This window comes from Equus przewalskii, chromosome 3 (genome assembly GCF_037783145.1).
Source record: "Equus przewalskii isolate Varuska chromosome 3, EquPr2, whole genome shotgun sequence".
Taxonomy (NCBI): Eukaryota; Metazoa; Chordata; class Mammalia; order Perissodactyla; family Equidae; genus Equus; species Equus przewalskii.
The window spans coordinates 35660151-35680646 of record NC_091833.1 but is presented as its reverse complement, the minus strand read 5'-3'; the positions used below and the strand labels follow the sequence as shown (position 1 = coordinate 35680646).

General features: G+C 46.0%; 1 protein-coding gene across 24 annotated transcripts in view; it reads left to right on the top strand.

The window, feature by feature from the left end:
* ANKRD11 (ankyrin repeat domain containing 11) overlaps positions 1-20496 on the top strand; it is a 213727-nt gene that overhangs the window by 113069 nt on the left and 80162 nt on the right. For 3 of the 24 annotated variants that reach the window (XM_070614002.1, XM_070614014.1, XM_070614003.1), the window contains exon 3: positions 12810-12943. The exons of the other annotated variants lie outside the window; for them this stretch is intronic. The gene's annotated coding sequence lies outside the window, so the exon portion shown is untranslated. The remainder of the gene's footprint in view (positions 1-12809; positions 12944-20496) is intronic. 24 annotated transcript variants of the gene reach the window in all.

Here is a 20496-nt window from a genome sequence, read left to right as displayed (position 1 = left end):
CAGATTTGGGTAATCAGTCGTGTTTCAGTGTTAACTTAGGAAAAGTTTGCTGATGCATAACGCTTGTAATCTTCAGTGGAGAAGTGGGGAATATTGATTCAAAAGTAAGTTACAAAACAGTGGATTCAGTATGACCTCATTTTTGGCTATGAAATACACCTGGATGTTTTGCTGGACACTTGGGTGGTGGGGGTTTGTCTTCAGTTTTCTTTTAGTGTGTAAGTATTATCTAAATTTTTTACAATAAGAATGTACTGCTTCTGTTTTCCTGTTAAATGATTGTTTAAAGAAAGAGATCATGGCTCACTTCCTCTTCCTTTCTCCAAACCCCTTGAGCCAGGCGTCTAGACTGTGGTGCTGGGGGTGGGGCGTGTGAGTCTTGCCTGAGTTAGCATTTTGTATTACGTGCTTTTCAGTCACTTTTAATAACTGTTTTTAATAACTAACAGTGGTTTGAGAGTTGAAAATCCAGACAAGAAAGAGGTATTTGACATGGCATAGTTGAATAAACAAATGGCTTTATTAAAAACTGTGTGTTTATTTCTTAGTTAGGCTGTGAGGTGGGGATAAAATGTTTGCTTCTAGACTTTGGGTAGCCTGGCTATCTAGTTTCAGGTGCAGCAGAGGCTAAAGGAGGAGATTTCCTTCAACTCTGCTTGGGGCATCCCCTGCAGTAGTCACTTGCCTTAAGTGTTTTTGATAGCTTTGACGACTCCAAGGAAAAGGGGAGGTGGGTCAGAATAGATCCCCCCTCACCTGGGGGGCATTTGTCCCTCCCTCCACCTGCTGGTTCCCTCTGCCTTCCCTACCTCAAAGGTAATGCTGGCAGAACACTTTTACTTGAAGGATCTCAAACACCCTGGGAAGGAACAGAACAGACATGGCCCAGAGAGCTTGCATGGCTGCACTGTGGTCACCAAGTGAATGACCCATGGCCGGCTGTCACTTATGCCCTCAGAGATATAATCTGGCCTCCCCCTGCCCCTGTCACATCTGTTTGTAGTGCTGAAAATGTTCGCTAAACACTTGATAAAGTGAGTAAATTTGGTAGATGTATATATATATATGTAGACATGCACATATTGACAGATATCCTCCAGCGTGAATTTGAGTAGCTGAGGGCATTGATTTCCTGACATGAGAATTCTAAGAGTCTGGTTTCGTGTCCCAAATTTCTTAACAAGCCTGTTGGGGTTCTTTCTGGGTTCAGGTGGAGGAATGTGACTGTGGAGAATCCCGTGTCTGGAGCCTGAGCTGTGTGGGCCGTCCTGGGGGCTCTTCATCGTATATCATGTACTACTTGAGTCCCACTGGCTACATTGAGGGGTCAGCTACTGGTTAATGGAACTGGGCAGTCGAGGACAGTGGGTCTGGGTTCAGGTAAAGCTCTCCCCTCTGCCTGAAAAGGTTTCTGGAAAACTCCTGAGGCTCCTACTTCTTGGACCAGCTTGGGGAAGCAGTCCCCCTGGCTGCTCCCAGCCCCCTTGACAGCCTGCCGGGCCAGCATACTTTCCCTGTTCCATGTGGAGGATGGCACCTGTCTCGCAGGGAGGCAGGAGACAGCGTGCAAGGGATCGAGCCCACTCTTCTCATTGTGAATTCTCCTTTCTGTTGGCTTCTGCAGGATTAACTCTGTCTTTCTTTTGGTGTTAGGAAGCGTTGTCATCCCCTGTAAGTCACTCACTTGCATAACTAGAAAATCATATAGCCTGTTTTATAAACTAGAGTACGTGTCATAATTTGGCTTTTTGTCCACAATTTAAGGTTGGGGCTTTTACAGTGTGAGAGCTGTTGCTCCTTCAGACAGCAAGCCTGGACTGATAGGTGTGGGTGTGTTGGCAGTTTCTTGGTGCCTTCCTTCCTGCAGTCTCCTCTGTTGCCCACTGCCTACTTGTATTCCCTTCTTAGATCAATTATTTGCCATCTGCTCCTGGCTTGGGCACTGAGACCTGTCAGAACTGTGCCTGGTGTGTCGGTGCAGTGAGCTTTCCTCTGGGGCACATGGTGAAAGCAGTTTGCTCTTCTCTTTTCTGTCTGCAGTTGTCACAGTGTCCCTCACCTCAGGAATGCATTGCTGGGTGGGGCCTCATAATCTTTTGGACCTGAACTGCACAGCATCTTTCCTCTGTAAACCCCGGTCCTAGTGATAGTCACTCCAGTAAAGTCTTGTTTGTATATCTGCTCCTACTTCTCCTCCTCCCTGCAAAGCAAACTTGTGAAGAGCCTTTAGCTGTCAATTCAGTTCCTCAGTCAAGTTCCACTGTAGTTTTCTCTAGATTTTCTCCAAATGAACCTGTGTTCTATTGATTTTTTTTCAACAAAGTGTTCGGCTTTACAGTGAAGATGTTAATTCTTCACTGCCCAGGGCACCTCGCTTTGATTGTGTGGTAACCTCAGTGTGGGACTGCAGGACCTTCTGGCCCCTCGAGGATGCAGGTGTAGCCAGGCTGTGATCTAGAGGAGCCTGCACAGATGGTACCTGAAAGCTCATGGCGCCCAACCAACCAGCTTAGGAGAAAAGGAGTTAAAAATGCATCATTGTTTTGCAGCTGGGGTGCCAGAAATAACATCTTTTCACAGTGAATTTCTTGATAGAAAGGAGGAGTTTTATATATACTCGTTTATATTTGGACCTGAATTGAAGCTTGAGCAGTTTGGAGATGTAGAAAATAGAGCGTTTGGTGAATAAAGATGAAGGTGTATTTTTTTGAGAAATGAGGATTGGAAACTGTAAAATGGTAAGTTTCTGCAGCAGGTTATTTCTTTCTAAATTTTTTGTTTTTCTGTATTTTCAAAATTTTTGGATTAAAATTATATTTTTTTAGGAAATTATTGAAAACAATTACAGCATAAGTGGAGCTGATATCCCCATTTGCCCTCCATCCCCCACCCCAGTTCTTCTTTAACTGTGGGAATGCACATGTCTCACATCAGTTGAACTAAACCGCTTCTTGTGGAACTCTCATATCCCATGAGAAAAGTCGCGACGCAGTGCATTGAGTTCAAGGGAGGCTCCTGGAAATGCATCGATTGGACTTAGTTGCATGAGCTGGTTTCTGGATGTCCTGACGGGGTCTGGAGCACATGGTTGATTGAGGCTGCGCCTCTCCGGTCCATTCACTGTTTATACTTGATTTAAACTCTTTTTTTCTTTTTAAAATTATCTTACCAGTTTTTCATTTCACTTAGAAACTGGTAGAAGAACTGTGTCAGAAATTCTTAGATTTTTAAAATGAGATAAAATGCCTGCATGTGCCTTGCTAGGATGCATGCCAGAGTCCTTCTAGACCCTGCTGACTGCAGATGGCTCCTCAAATGGCTTTGTGGCTGGTGTGGGGCAGGCATGGAGCTGTCCCTACCTTCCAGTGACCAGTCAGAAAGGCTTTCCAGACACATCCCAGCTTCACACGTTTTAGGGCCATTTGTGGTGGATGCGAATAACCCCACGTGTTGAGTCTCCTTTCTGTTGGTTGACTATTCTCAGAGGACCTGCCGTCCAGATGCTGGGCAGCCCCTCCAGGCCTGGGCTTGGCCAGATGTCTTGATATTTCTAATGTGCCATCTATGCCCTTTACAGTAATCTGATCCTAAAAAGGACTTCCAGCTTTGCAGAATCCCTTCCCACTCCCCATTCCTCCCCAAAAAAATGCACAAAAGGAAAAAAGCCGTTGCCTGAGAGTTTCTCCTCAATTCCAGGCTCTGGCTGCATTTCCTCTCCTCTGCTCTGCTCTTCCTAGCTGTGTTTGTCACAGAAATGATTGTTAACCACAACAGGGGTGCCTGTGCACCGTGGGCCATCCCAAGTGTGTGTAGGGGTCTGTGGAGGCATGAGACTCGGTGAAAGATGGAGGAAATGAAGGACACAACAGGTGATTGTTAACCCTTTCTGGTCTCGTAGCCCCTACTAAACTCACACTGTGTTTTGCGTATTATTAGGTTCATAACTCAGGCTTATGGATAAATTTAGATGTGTTTTTCTTACTTAGCCTGCTAATATTCGAGGTCTTTAACTATATCAGTGTCTTAAAAGAAACCTGACAAAATATCATGCTAGTTAACCATGCTTCATAATCCTATTGCTTTTATTTTCAACCTGCTTATCTGTAGCCTAATAACACATAAATTTAATATAGCATCTTTTTAAGCTTTACATTTTTATTTTCTTGTGTGGAGGTTGTTGTGTGGTCATATTTCACTGTTACGGTTTGAAATTAGTAACAAGAATTGGGCCTAAATATCACACTAATCAAGGTGGTAACTTGCATGTTCACAAGCTCGTTTTTTATAATCTCTATATACATGTTAGCCATGTGGTTTTTGAACCTGGGAGTTGTAATTCTTATCTCTTTCCATACCTTAACTGGACAAAGATGTTGAAGTACTTTTATCAGTGCTCTCTAGAGGAGCTTTTCTCCTCTAAACCAAAATTGTCTGAGTGACGGTTTTCTCAGTAAGGAGATGCTGCATGGATGGCGCAGTCTAGAAGCTTAGGAAGGAAGTTGGTTCCTTACATACAGTGTCTGTCTTAGGCCAGCAAGTCTGCTTCTTTTGTGGAACCTTGTGAAGGAAGGCAGCTTCCGGGCAGGGCTTGTCAGGCTCTTTCTGTGCAGGGCCAGTTAGTAAGTATTTTAGGTCTTGCTGGCCCTAGAGTCTCTGTGGCAGCTGCTTGCCCTGTTGAAGAACAAAAGTAGCCACAGATGATACGTAAACAAATGAGCATTACTATGTTCCAATGAAACTTGATTTACAGAGACAGACGGTGGGCCATAGCTTGCTGACCCCTGCTATCTGGGATACTTTGTTGGTGAAGAGAATTACCAGGATCAGTAAGCACAAGATCTAGTTGATTTCTATTAAAATACCATACATTTGCAAAGTCTGATGTTAATGTTTTAAAAAAGAATTGTTATGCATAAAGGATCTCTTTAAAGGATATCCTGGGGAGGGGAGAAGTTAAAGAAAATTACCTGTAAAATGGTTATTTAAAATTTTTGTCTTTTTTGTGGTACTGCCTCTTCTGTCATTCACTTATATGTAAATATTTCCCTCACTTCAACTTTGTGGAAGTGTAGGTAAAAACCAGCTCTTACCAGCCTAACTTTGTTCCTAAGTGTTAAGGATTGAGTGCCGTGAACGAGGAGCAGCATCTAGGACTTGTTTATACCCATCAATCATCAGCTAGCTTTGAGCACTTGCTGGGTATTCAGTGCTGTGTTAAGTAGTTTTTATGGCCTCAGGTTCTCACAGTTCACAGATTAGTTGGTGAAATGAGAGATAAACTATCAGCAATATAAGTATCTAAATAAGTAGTCTAATAGTATACATGGTTAATAGAAGTTCAGAGGAAAGAGATTTCCAGAGAGGAATAGAGGATTGGGGGAGATGGAGAAGAAGTAAGAGGCACCACTGGGGACTTTTTATGCTCGAAGCAAGACTTAGACTGAGTTTGAGTCTTGAAGCGCAGGTTGAGGCGAGACCCTGCTGGGCACGGAACAGAGACTTGGAAGTAGAAACGCAGGAGGAGCAGAGTATGCCACCCTCCTCGTGGGCGAGGCAAGGAGAGCTGAGGCTAAAAGTAGGCAGGGGTTTTGCGGATTGGCTCCAAAAACCACCTTCTAGGCGGGAAAGTGTTACAAGTGCTTGCACAGAGTTCTTCCGGGAAGCAAGGTCTGTCACCTTTGGTGTGCGTGCTGGGTCTGAGTGGACAGGCGTGTGTGGGCATTGACAGCAGTAGAGCTTGTGCTGGGCTCCCTTTGTCTTGAGACCCTGTGTTTGGACTCCTCATGTACTTGTTCAGCCTTTTTGCCACAGGAGGGAGAACAGGGGCCTGCAGAGCTGCTCCAGTTCCTAGAGTTCTTTCGGCCCCAGTGCCGTCCTCCAGAAGCCGACTGGTCTAGATGGTCCCCCGGGCTGGGACCCGGGCCTCGTGACCCTGTCCAGGGGTACCACCTGATGAAACTCAAGCCCGCATCTCTGTGTCTCATGGACTTAGTTTTCTCAAACAAATAGAATCAACAGTTTTCATCATAAGTAATTATACTGATGATGCCAATCTCGTGGCTGTAAAAGGAGCAAGGGTAGGTTGAGGGAGTGTATATGCTCCAAACGGGGGGTTGTGTTCCCACAGCCTGCCCGTGCATTTTGGTTGAGTATGAGAGTGAGTTGCACAATGTTTTGATTTTGGTAAGTAAAGTGTCTCGTGAGAATGCTAACTTCAGATGTTGGTAGTCACGTGCTAGTTACTTTCTTCCTAACGTGGTTGGTTTCTGGCAGTGTTGTGAGCTGCATTTACTGTCCTGTCTCTAAAAATCCATTCTCTAGAAGTTGACTTTTCTTGTGGTTCAGGAGGCCTGCGCACATTAGCCCTGTGACAGGCTGGTAGCACAGCTTACTGTGCCATTTGCTGTCTCTCGCACTCTGCCAAGTCAGATGTGTGGACTTTGGAATTGATTTTCCTGTACCTGCAGGTTGTTTTCCTCCTGGTCAGAGGAAAAGGCTGTCAGGGAGTCCTCCTCTGCTGTTTGTGTCTTTGCCCTTGAGCGCCTGGGGTTGAGACCAGTATCAGGTCCTGGAGGTGGGCAGGGGCAGTCCAGGGCTGGGGAGGAGGATGTGTGGCCTTGGCCGTGGTGGTACGCCCCCATGGCAGGTGCAGGTGTCCCTAGTGTGCTCACCTTTTTAGGTACCAGAATGTACAACTGCAGCAGGTGCCTCCAGCCCCACCATGACGCGCAACGTTTAACCTGAGGGTCCACCAGCCCCAGGTTCAGTGATGATGTGATGGGTACTGCCTTTTAACCCACAGCTCTACTACTTATTTTGGTATGATCTTGGAAATAATGGCTTTTTTGTTCAAGTTCAACCATTAACTAGGTTTAGGATCATGGGAAAGTAACTTAACTCTTTTGTTTTAGACTGGATGGTTTTGAAGGCCTTTTCCATTTCTCCCATTGCTCTCCTAGGGTCACTATCTAGCAGCTCTGTATCCTCGCTCCAAGGATCTGAAACAGAAGGACAGGTATTTACGGTGGTAATAATGGGGGAAGGCAGAGTGTGTGTCTGTGTGAGCACACAGACGAGCCTGCATGGCAGTCATTATATGAATGATGCACAACCTGGGGGTCATTCAGGAAAACTTCTAGGGACCGATGAACAGTAATAGCAGACTGAGTGGGGATGGTGAGTGTCAGGTAGTGACTTTCACTGAGCCCCCGAGACATGGCAGCTTTCTGATCTCACAGGTGAAGTTACAGTGTGTGTTTACCTTCTAGGAGGAGTGTTTCCAAACACTCACAGGATCTGAGAGACAGTGCACTGTGCGCCCCCTTCCAGTAGTCACCAGCGTTTTGCCTGTCATGTCTGCTCCCCCCTGCTTGTTTGTGTCTTTGTTGTCTGTCTTTTTAAATTGTTTAATTTTAGTATTTTAAAGTAGATATCAAGCATCATATCATTTTACCTGCACATACTTCAGTAGTATCTCTACTGAAGATACTTTGAAAAATTCTTTGCCTTTGTTCTTTCAGCAGTGGCTGGTTTAGGCAGCTGGCACCTGTGAACCTGTCTCTGACTCTGTCCCTCAAAGACGAGCTGACCACCTCGCTGCAGGTGGACACAGTGGGTGCTCCACAGCAGGTCCCATATCCTCTCGAAGGAGGTTGGAGGATGGTGTGCAGGTGGCACCGTGGTTGAGGGCGGCTTCCTCATCCTCTTCATAAAGGATAGTGTGTGTGGCTTTTTTCTTAGACTTCGCGTATTACACTGTATCTTGCTATGTGTTTATTTGTTCTTTTCCTCCTAAGAGTGTAAACTCTAGTGGCAATTTTTCATAGAACTGAGTTTTTAAAATCTCTTATTTGGGTGAGAGTCAAGTATCAGTAGTCTTTGTGGGGCCTTCAGTTCATAGTAGGAATCAGTGGAGAGGACCCCTGGGTTCAGTGCAGATGCTCACTCCCGCCTTTGTGCTCTTCCACCCCTCTGGTTCCACCTTTAGAACTCTGGTAGGATTTTTTTTTAAAGAATGGTTTTCAATAAACCAGCTGTTGGCATTGTGTAATGGACTGGCTAACCGGTTTGTAGGATATGGGAATGCCAGTGGACTCTCACACTAGCTGTCGGATGCACTTCCTTTTCCTCTTGGCACACCTGCAGTTGACATGACTCTGGTTTCTGTGGAGGAGCTCTGTGTGTGAACATCACAGATGCCCATCTGGGGTGGAGCCATGGACCTAACAAGGCTGCTGGAACGGTGCTGGTCCTCCTGGTGCACTGCAAGCCCTGCCCTCTCCTCTTTATGCGTCGTGATGCGAACTGTTAGTAATTCAGTCTTGGGGTGCCGTGGGTATAGTTTGTGCTGCTTGCTCATCCTGGAGAGTTCCTTCTTGGTGGGGAACCAGGTTTCAGTTGTGTACTGCCCCCCCCCCCCCCCCCCCCCCCCCCGCTTCCTGGCCACCAGAGAGAAGTTCTGCTGTTGTAGACAGTGTGCACTGACTTCGAGGGAACCCGTGTGCTCTGTCATTGGTTGGTTCCACCTATGGGGCTTGCTTGGGTGCACAGCATCCTACATCCCACATCTCTTGGCGGTGGGCTGGATTTCAGCTATACCAGACTGTGAAATTGACAGTGGCAGTGTTAATTTGTTTCTTGTATACTGTATTTCTTCTCTTTCTTGGGAATAGCTCAGTTTGGTGTCATGTTCAACCTGCCTTTTGGTGACATATGCCTTTCTTAAGTGAGTATTTGTGAAAGAGTTTTGGGTGGAAATGAAAGTAAATCTGTGTTCCTGGTACAGTCCTACCTTGGGGATATTGTGGGTTCCATTTCAGACCACCACAATAAAGCAAATGTCGAAACAAAGCAAGTCACACACGGTTTTGGTTTCCCGTGCATATAATAGTTATGTTTTTACTATACTGTAGTCTATTAAAGTGCAATAGCATTATGTCTAAAAAAACAAAGAACATACCGTAATTAAAAAATACTTTATTGCTAAAAATGCTAACCATCACCTGAGCCTTCAACGAGTTGTGATCTTTTTGCTAGTGGAGGGTCTTCCCTTGATGTTGATGGCGGCTGCCTGATCAGGGTGGTGGTTGCTGAAGGTTGGGGTGACTGTGGCATTTTCTTAAAATAAGACAACAATGAAGTTTGCCTCAATTCACTCTTCCTTTCACGAACGATTTCTCTGTGGCATGCGACACTGTTGATAGCGTTTTACCCACAGTAGAACTTCTTTTGGAATTGGAGTCAATCCTCTCAAACCCCTCTGCTGCTTTCTCAACGAAGTTCATGTAATATTCTAAATCCTCTGTTGTCCTTTCCACAGTTTTCACAGCGTCTTCACCAGGAGTAGATTCCATTTCAAGAAAGCACTTTCTTTGTTCGTCTGTGGGAAGCGACTCCTCATCTGTTCAAGTTTGATCGTGAGGTTGCAGCTGAGTCACATCTTCAGGCTCCACTGCTCATTCTAGTTTTCTTGCTGTTTCCACCACATCTGCAGTTACTTCCTACACTGAAGTCTGGGACCCTCAAAGTCATCCGTAGGGTTAGAATCAAATTCTTCCAAACTCCTGTTAATGTTGATATTTTGCATCTAGAATGGTGAATCCTTTCCAGAAGGTTTTCAATTTACTTTGCCCAGATCCATCAAGAAATCACTATCTATGGAATCTATAGCCTTACAAAATATATTTCTTAAATAATAAGACTTAAAAGTTGAAATTACTCCTTGATCCATGTTTTGTAGAATGGCTGTTGTGTTAGCAGCATGAGAACAACATTAATCTCGTTGTGCACCTCCAGCGGAGCTCTTCGGTGACCAAGTGCAATGTCAATGGACAGTAATATTTTGAAAGGAATCTTTTTTTCTAAGCAATGAGTCTCAACAGTGGGCTTAAAATATTCAGTAAACCATTTTGTAAACAGATCTGCTGTCATCCAGGCTGTGTTGTTCTATTTGTAGAGCACAGGCAGAGTAGGCTTAGCATAAGTCTTAAGGGCTCCAGGATTTTCAGAATGGTAAATGAGCATTGGCATCAACATTAGCCCCTCACCCAGAATCAGCCTGTCCTTTGAAGTTTTGAAGCCAGGCAGTGACTTCTCCTCTCTACCTGTGAAAGTCCTAGATGACGTCTTCTTCCATTATAAGACTGTTTCCCCTGTGTTGAAACTCTGTTGTTTAGTGCAGCCGCCTTCATGAGTTATCTTAGCTGATCTTCTGGAGAACTTGCTGCAGCTTCCACATCGGCACTTGCTGCTTCGCCTTGCACTTTTATGTTATGGAGATGACCTTTTTCTTTAAACCTCGTGAACCAACCTCGGCTAGCTTCAGACTTTTCTTCTGCAGCTTCTTCCCCTCTCACAGCCTTCATAGGACTGAAGAGAGTTAGGGCTTTGCTCTGGACTATGCTTTGGTTTAAGGGAATGTTGTGGTTGGTTTGATCTTCTATCCAGACCACTAAAACTTTCTCCATATCAGCAATAAGGCTCTTTCACTTTCTTATCATTTGTGTCTTCACTGGAGTAGCACTTACAATTTCCTTCAAGAACTTTTCCTTTGCATTCACAACTTGAGTAACTGTTTGGCACAAGAGGCCTAGCTTTTGGCCCATCTCGACTTTTGACATGCCTTCCTCACTAAGCTGAATCATTTCTAGCTTTTGATTTAAAGTGAGAGATGTGAGACCATTCCTTTCACTTGAGCACTTAGAGGCTATTGTAGAGTTATTAATTGACCTAATTTCAATATTGTTGTGTCTCAGGGAACTGGGAGCTCCAGGGAGAGGGAGAGAAATGGGGGAATGACTGGTTGGTGGAGCAGTGTGAACATGCTTGGCATTTAACGATTAAGTTCACTGTCTTATATGGCACAATTTGTGGCACCCCAAAACAATTAGAATAGTAACGTCAAAGATCACTGATCAGGGGCCGGCCCGGTGGTGCAGCGGTTAAGTGCACATGTTCCGCTTCGGCGGCCCAGGGTTCGCCGGTTCGGATCCCGGGTGCAGACATGGCACTGCTTGGCACGCCATGCTGTGGCAGGCATCCCACATATAAAGTAGGGTAAGATGGGCACGGATGTTAGCTCAGGGTCAGTCTTCCTCAAAAAAAAAAATCACTGATCACAGATCACCATAATAGATAGAATAATAATGAAAAAGTGAAATATTGCAAGAATTACCAAAATATGACACAGAGTTACGAAGTGAGCAAATGCTATTAGAAAAATCGCGCTGATAGACTTAATGCAGGGTTGCCACAATTCTTCAATTTATAAAAAACGCAGTTTCTGTGAAGTGCCCTAAGGTGAGATATGCCTGGTACTCTTCCTGGTACATTGTAAAAGCTCAAGGACATGTGTTGTATTCTTCCATGGCAGTTTTCAATTCTCAGTAAGTCTCATTTGTCATGAGATAGGGCGGCCAATAATCTCACTACCAAACAAATTTTCCTTGAATAGGGAGACTGAAGCCTGGAGCTGAGCCGTGTAGTCAGAGGCCTATAGGGGCAGTCGGCAGCAGAGAGTTCTCACTTGGCTCTTCTCGTGGTGTGCAGAGCTATGGGGTAAACAGGAGTGGGTCCGGGGGCTGTTGTAGGCGCATGGCGACGTTGCTACCATGCTTGGCAGTCTCTTTAACCAAAATCCTGGAAACCTTACTTGAAATGATGGTGTCCTTGATTACATCTCACTTTCACATTTGCGTCCAGCAGTGGAAGGACATGAGGTCGGGTGAGTCAAGGGGGCCTCTGCTGCCACACTCAGCTGGGTGACCTCTGGGCTTCAGTGGGTTCAGTTTCATTAGTAGTAGAAATAGGAATTGTGCTGAAGGTAGAAACTGCCTCCTGATCTTCTCTGCCCTTTGTTGGAGGAACTGGCTCCACGGCTCATGTGTGTCAGGTTGCAGGAGCCTTTTACCATTTTTCCTGGCATGGTGGAGTGGGAGGTTTCAGGAGGTCTGCAGAATCCACTCTGGGCAGAGGATGTTGCTGGGGCTCCAGGGTGGGGACAAAGGTGGCCCTGGAGAGAGATTGGCCGGGCTGTGCAGGGACTCGACATCACTCCCTGGGCTGGGGTGCACTGGAGCCACCGCCCCACAGAGTGACCATAGATCAGAGGGAATCAGACTGTCAGATGGGACTTCTGGGCTACGCTGTGGCTTATAGCCCCTTCTGGGAACTTCTCCACGTGTGTCCTCACGCCCAGGTTACACTTCCTCAGAGCTGCTATGGAGACGTATACTGGCTGCCTCAGAACATGAGGTCCTCTCAGCCTGAGCGTGCTGAGTCCTGAGAAGAAACCCGTGCCTATTCTAGTACCTGCAAGAATTCTTGGACAGAAAGAGAAGCTGGTTTTACTGATTTTAATCTGTTGACCACCAAGCCCTTTTCACCATATCTGCTTCAAAGGGCTCATCTCTTGCCCTGCTTTCATGGGACTGGAGTCTAGGAAAGGTGTGCTATGTGGTCATGTGAGCATGGGCTCTGCCCAGGCCATGCTGGGGGACAGGCCCCCGCCTCTCAGAGCTGCAGCCCTCAGCTGGGGGTGTTGAGATGGGCTGGCCCCACCTGGTGTGTGTGTATGTATGTGTGTTGGTTTTCTTGAGATTGGGGTAGATTCACACGCTGTTGTAAGAAGCAATACAGAGAGAGCCTTGTACACTGCACTTAGTTTCTCCAGTGGTAACATTTTGCAAAACTATGAGCAGTATCACACTGGGATGGGATATCAGCATGGTGAAACCCTCTGATCTTAGTGATTGCACGCTTGTGCTTTTACTGAGTTGTGTGCGTGTTTACTGCTGTGCACTTTCTCACAGGTGTAGCTTCCTGTATTCAGCACCACAGTCAAGACACTAAAACAGTTGCATCACCACGAGGATTATCCTGTTATAACCTGCAACTACTAATCTACTTTCTGTCCCTGTGGATTTTGCTGTTCTGGACATTTTATGTAAGTGGAATCACACACTGTGGGACCTTCTGTGTCTGGCATCTTGTACCAAGTATCATATTTTCGAGGTTCCGCCACACTGTAGCTTGTGTCAGTGCTTCACTCCTTTTTATGTCTGAACCGTATTCTCTTGTGTCGATGGACCATGTTGTGTTTACCCATCTCCATCCAGTTGATGGACATCTGAATTGTTTCCTCTTTTTGGTGATTGTGAGTAGTGTGGCTGTGAATATTAGCATACATGTTTTGTGTGGGTGTGTATTTTTGTTTCTCTTGGGCCCATACCCAGGAGTGGAATTGCTACTCTGCTCTCTGTTTTGATTCAACCCTTTGGAGATGAGAGAATTTTATGTTCTCTTTTGGGGGAACCTGCTGAATTTGGGGTACTTGTGCTTTGATCTTGTGGGTCGTGCCTGTTCTAGAAGAGGCTTCGGGGTTGAGTTGAACAGTGAGAGTCTATCCTGGGGTGGCTCAGGACCTGTGGGAAGAAGAATGGACTCCCTGCTGGGCATTCCTCTCTGCTCTGGGGCCCCCATCTGGATGGAAAGCCTACATTCCTGCACACCGTCCACTTACCTCAGGAAGGCCAGGAGAACCTTCTGTGACTGTCCTACCATCCCTTGTTCTGTGGTCTTTCATTGTCATGTATTGTCCTTTAGAGCAAGAGAAAGTGCTGCACAGAAGAGCCTGGAAAAGGCAGATTTGGACAGAGTATGTTGGAGGCTGGTTTGATTTAGGACTTATTGTTCAAACCGCTGAACAGTGTAGGCACTGTGAACAAAACTAGAAACCATGTAAACGTAGCCTCTTCAGATACTGGGAGTAGTTACTGCAAGTCCAGCTTCTATGGAGTAGATATTTAAATTGGAGCTGCCTGCCGGGTCCTGAATAGGTGCAGCGGTAACAAATGAATAATACGAAGACCAACACAACGAAATCCATTTCCTTTTGTATTTAATTAAGAAAAAAAGAGGGAATTTAAAAGGGCTCTCTTGCTTTGAATCACTGTTTTATGTCTTTTCCTTCAAATATGACTGGATTTAATCCAGAATACGGAGTGAACAGTGGTGTATGATGTGTGTCTAGGAAGCATTTCTAAGCATAGACTCCTTTCCCACGTACTTATCTTGAGGCCTGGTGGTGGTGGCACCCACCCATGGCCATGCAGGACAGAGCCTCTGCCTTCCAGAGGGTGGCCGCTGGGGAGGGGCGAGGGGCGGCAGCAGCACGCATATGCGTGGTCACTGGTGGTACTCAGGATGTCGGGTGTAGAACTTGACCCAAGGCTGTGAGCACATTGCAGCTCTTGCCACCTGGAGTTGCTTGGGGGCCTCCTTGACGGAGAAGGTTTTGTTCCATGGAGGATTTCTGGAGGCCTCTGGAAGCAAGTGAACTCCTCAGGCTGGGGAGGCACTGTCCAGGAGGGGCCAGTCAGAGGAACTGGGCTGAAGGGCTCCCTGAGAGAGCACTGTGGGTTGCTATGGGCAGCTGCACATTCACTTGCAGGTTGTTTGAAAGCTGAAGCCACGCCTGGTTTCCTTGGGTTCCTTTGCCCATATGGAAGTGGAAGCGAGCAGCTCCAGGCTTACCCTGCAGAGGAGGGGCCCAGGCAGTTGCCTGGCTGGCTGGCTCAGGCATCAGCAGGTAGCCAGAGCCGTCGCCCACAAGCACTACTCCACTTCACGAGAATGTTGACCCCACATGCACTTGGGCACTCGGAGTTGTGTCAGGTGTTAGACAGCAAGCTTGGAGACATTCACAGGCCTGTGTGATTTCACTGTCCTTGCGCACGCACTTGTTTGGCCACAGGCCGTGGGCTGGCATTCTGTTGCTTGTATTTGTATGACCAGTTTGCTAAGGGTGGTTTTGACATTTTTAAAGGTTATTCACAACAACAAGGCCTGCAAAGACTAAAGGATTTGCTGTCTGGCCCTTTCCAGGGGTCAGCCTCCTGGAACCACGGCCTGGTGAGCACTGCCGAGCCTGCTCCAGGGAGTTGCTTTGTGGCTTCTGTCCCATTTAGGTCACAGATGTGCCTCTGACTTCAGCATACTGCAGCACCGCTGTGGCAGATGTAGGGAAGGAGTTGGGTTAGGCGAGGCTGCAGTCTTTAACAGGAGTCTGCTGGTTCTAGGCAAGTTGAAGCCAATTTCTCATGAAGACAGGTTTCTGTTGAGAACTCCCCTCAGTGCCTTCCTTACATGTCTCTGGACACTAAGCAGGAGTTATTGTGCAAGTGCCCTGCACCGCTGGCTCACTGCTCTTCCCTTTCTCCAGTGAGCACACCTGCTTCTCGACTGTTAAGGCACGCATGAGATGGGAGAGCTCGGAACCTTTTTGAAATCCAGTTTCAAAAAGTCCTGTAGCTACTCTATTGCAAAGTGTCTCTCCAGTGCAGTCGAGATACCCTGCCCTGCCTGAGGGGCGCAGCAGAGGCCCCTCCCCTGTGGGGCTCACTCCACCTGTGCAGGATGCTCTGCAGTACACACCTGGCCATGCTCAGATGTTCCCATTCTTCTGAACTGAAGGATGGTTGTGTATTGTGTGTTTTGCATTTTTCCCTATAAATAATTCAGCTTTATGCTGTTTGACATCAGAACTCTGCAAGGGTCTTTCATGAACCTACTGAGTTATGATGGAAATATTAAGCAAGTGATATTGGAGAAATATATATTTATTTATCATATATTAAAAAATGTATAGATTTTTACAAGCTTGTATGTGCTCCAGCATTAGGGTCCAAGTATTTGGTATACGTGATAAGAGGTCCTGGGGTTCACAAGTATGTGTTGTTATCAGATGGGATCTGAGGTTTCTGAAGTTTCATTTACACATCTTTTCTCTAAAAACCAGTTGTTTGCTCTGGAACTTCCCCTCCTGCCAGCTCTTTCAGCCATGTCTAGAATTCAGCTCTCCAACCAGCCAACAAAATTGTCGTCCCTGGTAGGGCTGTTTGAAGAATTGAATTAACAGCGTCTTAGAAAGGACTGCAAACAGCGTCTGTGATGAGAAAGTGGATAGTGAAAGGAGATGCTTGACACTTTTGAGACCATTTTATTAGATCTTGATTGTTTTGGCTTCCAGACTTGCTACTTATTAAAAGAAGTTTCACAGCATCCAATTTTGGGAAGGATTTTTGAATGTGACTTCCACTCTGAAATTTGAGAATTAATGTAGTATTTGTTCATTTTGATTCATACAAAAGGGTTTCACAAGTCTTCAGCATTTGGTAACGCTTTTCCCCTGGGCATCTGCTGCCCAGCATTTTGAGGATAACGAGGAAGCAGTGTGATGAGAGTGGCAGGAGGTGCTGATAGAGGCTTTCCCATCAAGGAGCCAAGACAGGATTGTGTCATTTTGAGTACCGTTGGCAGTCTCACAGGGAACACGAGGATGCTTTAGGATCTGACTGCTACTCTCGGTGCCATTTTAAGGGCAGAAAGGAGGAGGGGGATATTGGGAAGAAAATTAGATCTAATGGCATTGTTGTATTCGAGTTAAATGTGTGTTTAAGTAGCATCTTATACATGCTCTCCATATTTCAAAGTAGATCTTATCCTGAATGAGATGTATATCAGTTGATTGCTGTGTAACAAAACCCTCCCCAAACTTAATGTCTTTAAACAATGTTTAGTTGTTTCTCATAATTCTTATGTTGCCTGGGTGGTTTTTCTTCTGGTCATGCTTGGGGTCACCCATGAGGTGACAGTAAGCTGGTATATTGGCCGAGACTTTCATCTCCTGGTCTGGCCACAGCTTCCCCATGTGGGTGCAGGAGCGTTCCACGAGGGCCTCTGGTGTCCAGATGCTGGGGAAAGAGGCTCCCTGCTCCGTAGGAGGAGTTGGGGATCTTGTGGCCTTTATCCAGTCTACACAGGATGCGTGTGTGTGTGTGAGTAGTGAGCTAGGCTTGGTACAGAGATTGCACCAGAATTTAATTGTATGAGAAGAAAATTTGAGTTGATTTCCCTAAATTCTGGACACAGAATTGTGAACTACCTAGGTTTTTTCCTGTAGAGATTTCAAAACTTTGCAAGACTCAGTCTTAATCCTTGCCTGGCATTTAAGCATAAGTAGCACATTGGTATGCGTTGTCAAATTACAGGGTGAATTTAGAGAATACTTCACATTATAGAGCAAATGAAAAAGATCAGAATGAAAATTTACATATTTCTGACTAAATTCTTTCACCTAGAAGTATTATATGTTTTTAATAAATATTGATAGATGTATTTTCCCAACTTGGATTTAGGTTCCATTTATCGAGTATTTATGATGTTTCATTCAGGCTTGTGTGTTATCTACTTCATTTTGTAACTGCACGTTTTAGATTTGGTTCTAAATAGGGAGGTGCACACTGCCCTCAGTCCTGCCCAACTGAGCCTTCTCGGTCTGGGGCATTTCCCCTGATACTGTATTGACTAGTTCAGATTTTATTACAACCAAAGTAGGCAACACTTGTTAATATTTTCGTGATGTGACTCTGGAACATAAATAAGCAGAATCAAACCCTTCGTTTCAGAGTTGAATTGACAAAGATGGTCACTGGGCCTGAATGAGCAGCTCATGCTGCTTTGGGGATTTTGCTGACACTCAGAGAAGTGCAGGTGGTAACTCCCCAGCGCGTCCGCCTAATCCCTCACTGGAACAACTTTGCCCGGGGAGAGCTCTGCTGCCCCAGGCAGGCCTCCTGGAGGGCAGGAATGGCGATTCTGCAGGGTTTCCTGCAGAGAGTGTTGAGATGATGATTCAGGATAACTGTGGCGGGCTCTCCGCTTTTCTGGAGCAGGGTTTCAGACTTTGAGGAAGAATGGCAAGGCCTGAGGGAGGTGGTGGTGGGGGGGGGTTGGGATAGGGGCCTTCACAGGGAAGTGGGGCATGCTGTAGCAGTACAGGCAGGGGCCCAGGCTTGGAATAATCCACTCTGTGCTGTGGAGACTGAAAGCGGTTCTGTTCTGGGTGCGAGCTGGACGAGAGCTTTGAGGATGCTCTCCATGACTCCATGAGCCCACGCCGCATGGCCGGAGTCCAGATATGAGGCTGCTCTGGTAGAGGTACCTTTGACTGTGTTGAGATGGGCAAACCTTACCTGTACAGCTGAGAGGTTCATGCTGTGACTGACCTGATATTTTACAACTTAGATCCTTCTTGTGGGCACTAACAGGAGTATTTGGTGGATCTAAATCTTTCCCTCTTCTCTCCGTAGTCTCATAATACACACAATGTGTGTGAAAAGGGAGCCCCTGCATGATGGATAAGGCAGCTGAATGTTGCTGACAGATAGTCCAGGCTCTGTGTGGTTGATTTTGTCTTGAGGGAAGCTGTACCTATTGGGCCATCTTTCCTGGCACTGATGCTGCATTGCCACTGTATTCAGAGGGGATGGTAATTCTTGAAAGCACTGACTTTGGCTAATGCAGGTAACAAAAATGGGTCGGGGGGCCTTTAATCTTTTAAATATTTTAAGATTTTAAGGTGTATACTTCTTCAGGATTTCATCACACATATCTTAAATACCATTCATCACGGGTGTGTTTATCAGCTGATTAAAATATGTAATGCTAATTTTGGTATCTATGACACTTTGTTTTTCGGGTTTTGTAGCTTTTACACAAGAATGTGGTGCGTGCTACCCCCCTTCTTTCTGTACCACTAGAATGTAGCGAAGACCAAAATGTAAACATCTCATACCACAGGACATGAAGATGGATGAAGGTGCCTTCTATGAAATTACATACCAGCTGCAGGTTCAGTGTGGAGCAGGAGAGAGCCAGACAACAGCCTTTGCCGACATAGAAGAGGCTGAAATGAGAAGCCTTTGTGCCATTAATAACAGTTCTGGCTGGCAGCCAAAGGTCAGAGTGTAGGATTTGCTACAACAGTCAAGGCTGCTGGACCAAAAAGAGGAGGCGGGAGCAGCACAAGAAGCCAGGTGCAGGCTAGGGGTCTCTGCTGGGTCCCAGGAAGCCAGCTTCTTGCCTCCTGGGGAAGCTGTGCCCAGGTGTTCACGGCAGTTGAATTGTATTCAGTTGTATGGAAAATGGCTTCCATGGGAATCTTACTTGGTCTTCACTAAAAATAAAAAGAGGATTCTTGACCCCTCTGCATGTAGCATTTGTTTTGTGGAGGCACCGACGGTGTATGGAGGGCAGGGGCACGTCTGTGATCCTGTTTTCCAGATCGTGTTTTCAGGAGCAGTTCTGTAGGTGAGGACAGTGGCAGTGATGTGTAAGGACTTTGGAAAGCTAACGTGTGAAGCAGAGGCACACTTTGCTCAGTGAGTAACTGGCAACGTGGATGTAGAAGACGTTTGCTCTCAGTGAAGAACTCGGATCTTGTAATGGTTGCTTGCCAGTTCCTTCTCCTTCGTGAACTGGTTGATAACCATTCAGATGCTGCTTCACAAATGGAAGGAGTGATGCTCTCTTCTTTCTCTCACCTGTGAAGTCCGCACACAACAAGCATGGGCAGTTGCTCCTGAAGTTACCAGTGTTTCCTTGTGTGTTGTATTTGATCCCTTTGTAGTATTTTGGAAAAGTAGTTTGTGAGACATAACAGAACAGATTTAAGGGCATCTATATTTTTATTGAACTAGTTCTTTTTTTACTAGCAGAAATTAAAATGGCTATGAATAATCTTCCACAATCTTAAACAAAAAACCCACAACAAACAAAAAACAAAACACCAAGGCTAAATCTGTAACTTTAAGCATGAGGAGAATGACTGTCACATGCCTTGCTTCATGCATCTTTCTTGTATTTGTTACAAGCACCCTGGCTCAGGTGCAGGACACCACATCTGGAGCTTTTGAGTCGTCTCTGAAGTTGGCTGCAGGTGGCACCGGTCCAGACTAACTGAACCCTCTCGATTTATGAAGAACATTTTGTTGTTGGGTTCGTTGGTTCTCCATTGTCTAAGGCCTTCATTTCTTTTTCACCTTCCTTGACTTTAGAGCATAACCTTGTGAGATGCAGCTTTTGAGGAAGTGCGAGGAGCAAGAGTGCAGTATGTAGAAAGCCATCCTTGGAGCCTTGGGGCTGGCCTCCTAGCCCAGCCTCCCAGCACGAAAGCCACTGGAACCTGCCAGCTCTCTTCTTAAGAGAAGGCAGTTTAGAGAATATATGTCTAGATTTCCTGCTGGTGAGAGCATTATCTTCAGAAGCTCAAGTGTTTTGGTTTTTTTGTGTTCTTTATTTTTCTGAACACCTATTTGAGTTTGAACAGGACCTCTGAGTAAGGCCCATACGACCATTAAGGGGAAGGTCTTACAGAGGTCATTCTCAGATGCCTGGTGACTAAAGCAGAGTGTAATTTGGTACCAGTATTTAAACACAAATGCAAATACAAAAGGCATTGGTCTGCATTGCTCCTTGCGCTGTTGCTAAGCTCCGCACACTTACAAACTTGGAAGTCTTGGGGATGTGCAGCTGTGATGTGCCTGACAGAGAGGAAGAGCTCACCCGGCTGCCCCAAGGCCTGAGTCCAGGCTGTTCCCAGCGTCTGCCCTGCACAGGGGGTGTTTATCAAGGCCCCTGGGGTGCACGTTGCAGCCC